Source organism: Triticum urartu, chromosome 5A (genome assembly GCF_056163025.1).
Source record: "Triticum urartu cultivar PI428250 chromosome 5A, HENAU_Tu73, whole genome shotgun sequence".
In the NCBI taxonomy this organism is placed as follows: domain Eukaryota; kingdom Viridiplantae; phylum Streptophyta; class Magnoliopsida; order Poales; family Poaceae; genus Triticum; species Triticum urartu.
In genome coordinates, this window is record NC_141877.1 from 97,295,718 (window position 1) to 97,301,551 (window position 5,834).

A 5,834-nucleotide genomic window follows, 5' to 3' on the forward strand; every position below is an offset into this window, starting at 1 on the left:
CATATTTTGAATTTGAACTTTGAACCGGTTTTGAACTAATGAGAGATTACCAATAGTGAAGGAGGTGACGTGGCATCATTAGCAGAGTTTTACTTTCACTTAATTATCCGGGCGTTACAGCCAATCTGCACAATAATAGAGAGACAGAACAATCAACTTGCTGCACACCAGAGGCTGATGGATTTCTTTAGAAGAGAAACAGAACTGGACATAGAGCCACATCCCACATTAATAAATTGTTTGTAGCAGCTGTAACATAGAACCAGGACAAATGCGGTATGGACATGAACAACAGGATAAGTGACTACTAGTGAGAAAACTAAAGTTTGCAAGTTCCTTGCTAGTCTCCCAACGCGGGTACTGGTTCATCAAACAACATGAATCAGGTGCTATTTAGTATGATCAAGTCCAGCAAGGAAACATGCATAAAAATTAAGAAGAGCTGGAGAAAATCTGCATGAAAATTAAGAAGTGCTATTTAGTATGAATTGTTGCTTGAGTTGACATGAGAAAGAGATAGTACGCTGAAGTAATAAGCTATATTCCAGGTCAATCAGCCATGATCAATGAGGCCAATACAGTAGAGCACATGCACAAATCATATGCTTGTTGCTCATGAACATACTACTAGTACCGACATGCACACAACACAAGACAATTACCAAGCATCCAACATCAGTGGCTTATCTCCTCTAAAAGTGCAACCTTATTTTGAATCTACACTAGACACTAATCATGCAACAATTTATAGTTATTTGATGAGCATTTGCTAGGATCATGATGACAATTTCAGATTAAATTGCAGTGTTTGTCATCCGCAGTTGTATGGTTCTATCTAGCTCCGAGCTTCATCTAGGATGCGCCAAGAAAAACAAACAGAGAAAAGATTGCATAAAAAACAGAGAAAATAGGGAGCTACCCAGCATCCACGACTAGAGCTAGTAGTAGGAACACATGGTACAGTAGTAGAGCCACAGGACAACTAGTGGTCCCGTCTGTCAGCCGGCAAGGCATGTGTTGTGCTACGTACTCATGGTTCAGAGAGCCATCTCGCTGAATCTGAACCTGAATGGTCTTGACAATTCCTGACTGAACCTGAACTATCAGATGCACATGATTGTAGTGGCAAGTACACCAGGATGTTGAGCGGTAGGCCCCTGTCGGCGAAGTTGTTGTTGTTGGTACTCCTCCCGTGTCACGCGCTGCATCCTCTCGTGCTCCTGCATGTACGTGTCCACCTGCACCCGTCGCAACCCAATCTTAGTAAGCTTCACTCTGAATAAAACCAGCAATCTAAGGCCAATAGTATCTCTGAACTTACTAGGAAGTTGAGGAGCCCAAAGTCTGGGCCCCAGCACTTGAGCGCCGCTTGAGCCCCATCACTTGAGCGCCACGAGATCATGGGTGCGAGCTGCTTCCTCCTCTGTCTTGTAAGATCCTACCAAGAACACTGAATTAAGGATGATCTTAACCCATGTATACATGGCAGTAGTGCCACATTACCTGATGCTTTTGAGCGTATGTTTTGGATGCATGCATGGGGACAAAAATATAAAACGAGCTTTCCACTTTACCAAAGCGCTGCTGCATTTCCTTTTAATACTATCCCACTTTCCCCTCAAAGAAGGAAGAAGGTGGTTGCAGAATTCAAAATTCGAAAATTAATCAGAGGAAGGCTACCATGGACAATGCAATCTGGACTTTGGAAGCATACAGAATAATTTTGGAATCATGGGCATTGGAAAGTATGCGGGCTTTTCCAAGAAGTGAGAGGATCTTGAACTCATCCAAATAAACTAATGGATGTGTACCGCCATTCGCCAATGTCGAGGCAGACGGACAAAAGATCAATTGCAAACAGGATAGAGAAGAATGTCAGCACATGAAAGATAAAACTGGAGAGTGATCAAGAATAAACACTTGGGGAACCTGAACCCCTCCACTTTACCAAAGCGCTACAATGATTCTTCCTACTGCTGGCATCCTTAGAAGGGAAAGCTTGTGCTAGCCATTCTATTGCATCATAGTGTCATCTCATGTCAATATATTCAGTACAAACATATGGTAGTAGGTATGTAGGAGAACATCATGCTTGACAGGGATTTCTCTGAATTTAATTGCTGATAGCCCCTAGCTAACTGAACCAAAATGAATGAACGAATGACCCTAAAAAAACAGGCCTCTAAGTGCCTCACCAAACCATTCGAATGACCCTAAAATGCTCTCGGATTAATAGCTAAAACCTCATGACTGTGAGTAATGTGGTCCACTACTTCCAGTGGAAAATATACCGAACAAGTACACAAACTTCTGGCATGTTTTTTGTCCTAGTTCGGTAACTGTAAGCATTCGTCCAACTCTCACACAATGTGGCATATCTAGCATTTCCATTTGCCTCATTGACAAAGTATTTTGCTAGTGGTTCATGAATAGCTAGTTTCAGAAGCAGTTGGCGCAGATCATACCAACACGGTGAAGCGAACCACAAAAATAAGAGGAAGATCTCGCTAAGCTTCGCGAGGATCCACAGCCTAGCTACGAACTGATCCGCCGAATTATAAAACTAAAAAAAGCCTAAAGAAAATTAGTCAAATACCATTCCTAGCAGGACTCAAATCCAAATCTATGTTCACCTTCGCGCTAAGTAGATAAGCTACGAACTCCCGACCACCAAAATCACATGCGCTCCCACCGGTTCCGCAATGCTCACACAAGCAGGAACCCGGCGAGCGGAGCCAAACCCTCGGACAGAACTGTAACGCGGGGCGGGGGAGGGGAGGGGAGCAGCAAGATCACCAGGTGGTGAAGAACTTGGTGGACTGTGCGACCGCGAAGGTCAGGAGCCCTGCGACGAGCGGGTAGTTCACCACATCGGTGACCATCTCCAGCTCCAGATCGGAGTGGAGAAGGATGCGGCCGTCGCGGGTATGGGAGCACCGCCTTGCACTACCCGACCTGGGGCCAGGGTGAGGGGGGGCATGGTGGTGTGTGGAGGGTGACCGCCGTTGTGGCCTTAGCGTCCGCGCCGTGATCCGGACGGGATCCCGATGGGATCTACACGAGGCCGCCGCCGCCCCTCCCCTGCTGCGGGGCTGGGTGCGGGTCACCTCCCATGAAAGGAGACGGAGACGGAGCCGGCGCAGACACGGATGGGACTCGGACGAGTGGCGGAGGTGGTTCCCGAGGCGGGCGCGGAGACGGGGTGGGTCGCCGGGATTCGTGGCGTGGTGGAGATACTCGTGAGGAGGGAAGGAGGAGAGGGCGATCGAAGGAGGGCGCGCCGCCAGCGACAGGAAGCTAGGGTTAGAGAGGGGTGGCGGCGTCGATCTGGATCGGGGAGAGAGAGAGGGAGGCGGCGGGAGGAAGGAAGGGAGGAGAGGTGAGTGATATGGGTAGGGTTTGGTGCGGTGGGTTTCTTCATATGGATGGATGGTTGGATTGCTAGCAATGGATGGATGGATATCTGCCATGTCATCGATCTGTGTGACAGATGGTTCCACCAATCATAATCTAGCATATGTGATTGTTTTTTCTCTTTTGTTTCTTTTTATATTTTTACCCTTTTATTTTGAGTAAACACTCAACATATTAGCCTCATGTTGTATGTTTAACTGATCCAATATTGTGCACATATGTGTATCTTAGGATTTCAAACAATGATGATTTTGTGGTCTTCATTTGCATTGCACACATAAATCATTCACATTTTTTGAGTGCACAAAATGGGTTTTTTATGAAGTACCTACCATATATTGGTCTAATATTGTGCATAAGGGTGCGTATTGGAATGGCAAACAATGTTGTCTAAGGAAGTTTTCATTTTCTTTGAACAAAAAAATCATTTTCCATTTGTCGAGTGCCCAAAATGAGTTTATTTTGTGAAGGACCTACCATATATTTGTTGCAAAATTGTACCAAATCAATTTTCTAAAATACTATGACATATTTAATGCACAACTGACCAAATGGTTGGGTGTCAAAACTTTTGATCCACCTCTCGTGAAAAAGACAAATTTCTACCGATTCAGCTGGAACCAGGTCAAATTTGAATTGCAGCTACCTCATAGTTTGCTCTTTATTTTTTGAAAAAAAATCATTTTTAGGTACTTAAGTATCTATTTAATCAGAGAAACACCAAAAAATTCCAAGATTTAACCAGTAGCTAGGAACAGTCATTCCCGCCGTTTTGACCGCAGTTTGAAACGTGCATAACAAATTCAAAAAACAATCAAAAATTGGAAAACCTTCGCATTGTGCCATTACATGTGACCAAGTTACCGGAAAAAATAATAAACTTGTAATATGACAATTATTTTAGAAAAGTGTTCTCCGAAATGAGCTATCATATGTGAAGATTCATGGCTTTCAACCCAAATGCTCAATCTTATGGCCGCATTCATGACATAGTTTGTTTAAATGATCTAATATTTTGCACAATGGTTCGTATTGGAATGACAAACAATGTTGTCTAAGGAATTTTTCATTTCCTTTGGACGGAAAATTCATTTTCCATTTTCCGAGTGCCCAAAATGAGTTTTTTTGTGAAGGACCTACCATATATTTTTTGCAAAATTGTACCAAATCAATTTTATAAATTACTAGGACATATTTAATGCATAATTGACCAAATTGTTGGGTGTCAAAAGCTTTGATCCACCTCTCATGAAAAAGACAAATTTCCGTTGATTCAGATGGAAGCGGGTCAAATTTGAATTGCAGTTGCCTCATAGTTTGCTCTTTATTTTTTACAAAAATCATCTATAGGTACATAAGTATCTATTTAATCATAGAAACATCAAAAGTTTCCCAAGATTCAACCACTAGCTAGGAACGGTCAAGCCCACCGTTTTGACCGCATTTTGAAACGGGCATAAAAAATTCAAAAAATTGGAAAACCTTCGCATTGTGTAATTATATGTGAGCAAGTTTACAGGAAAAGTAATAAACTTCTAATACATGCATTATTTTAAAAAAGTGTTCTCGGAAACGAGCTATCATGCGTGAAGATTCATGGCTTTCAAGCCAAATGATCAATCTTATGGCCACATTCATGGCATACTTTGTTCAAATGACCTCATATTGTGCACAAGGGTGCATCTTGGAATACCAAAAAATGTTGCCTAAGGGAGTTTTCATTTTCTTTGCACGGAAAATTCATTTTCCATTTTTTAGTGCCTGAAATGAGTTTTTTTGTGAAGGACCTACCATATATTTGTTGCAAAATTGTACCTAATCAATTTTATAAAATACTAGGCCATATTTAATTCACAATTGACCAAATGGTTGGGTGTCAAAAGCTTTGATCCACCTCTTGTGAAAAAGACAAATTTCCGTCGATTTAGTAGGAAGCGAGTCGAATTTGAACTGCAGCTACCTTATTGTTTACTCTTTATTTTTTCCAAAAATCATTTATAGGTACATAAGTATCTATTTAATCAGAGAAACATCAAAAGTTTCCCATGATTTAACCTCTAACTAGGAACGGTCAAGCCCGCCATTTTGACCGCATTTTGAAATGGGCATAAAAAATTCAAAAAAAATCAAAAAATTGGAAAACCTTCACATTGTGTCATTATATGTGACCAAGTTTCCGGGAAAAATAATAAACTTGTAATACGGAAATTATTTTAAAAAAGTGTTATCAGAACGGGCTATCATGCGTGAAGATTCATGGCTTTCAAGCCAAATAATCAATCAGATGGCCACATTCATGGCATAGTTTGTTCAAATGATCTCATATTGTGCAGAAGGGTGCATATTGGAATTCCAAACAATGTTGCCTAAGGGAGTTTTCATTTTCTTTGCACGGAAAATTTATTTTCCATTTTTTGAGT

General features: G+C 41.7%; 1 long non-coding RNA gene across 1 annotated transcript; it reads right to left on the minus strand.

Annotated features, from left to right (window-relative positions):
- Positions 1-865: 865 nt before the first annotated feature.
- On the minus strand, positions 866-3,426 carry LOC125508030 (uncharacterized). Its single transcript, XR_007283182.2, has 2 exons — positions 1,322-3,426; positions 866-1,238 (listed from the first exon to the last, which is right to left on the minus strand). It is a non-coding gene; the product is annotated as an uncharacterized LOC125508030 (long non-coding RNA).
- Positions 3,427-5,834: the final 2,408 nt, after the last annotated feature.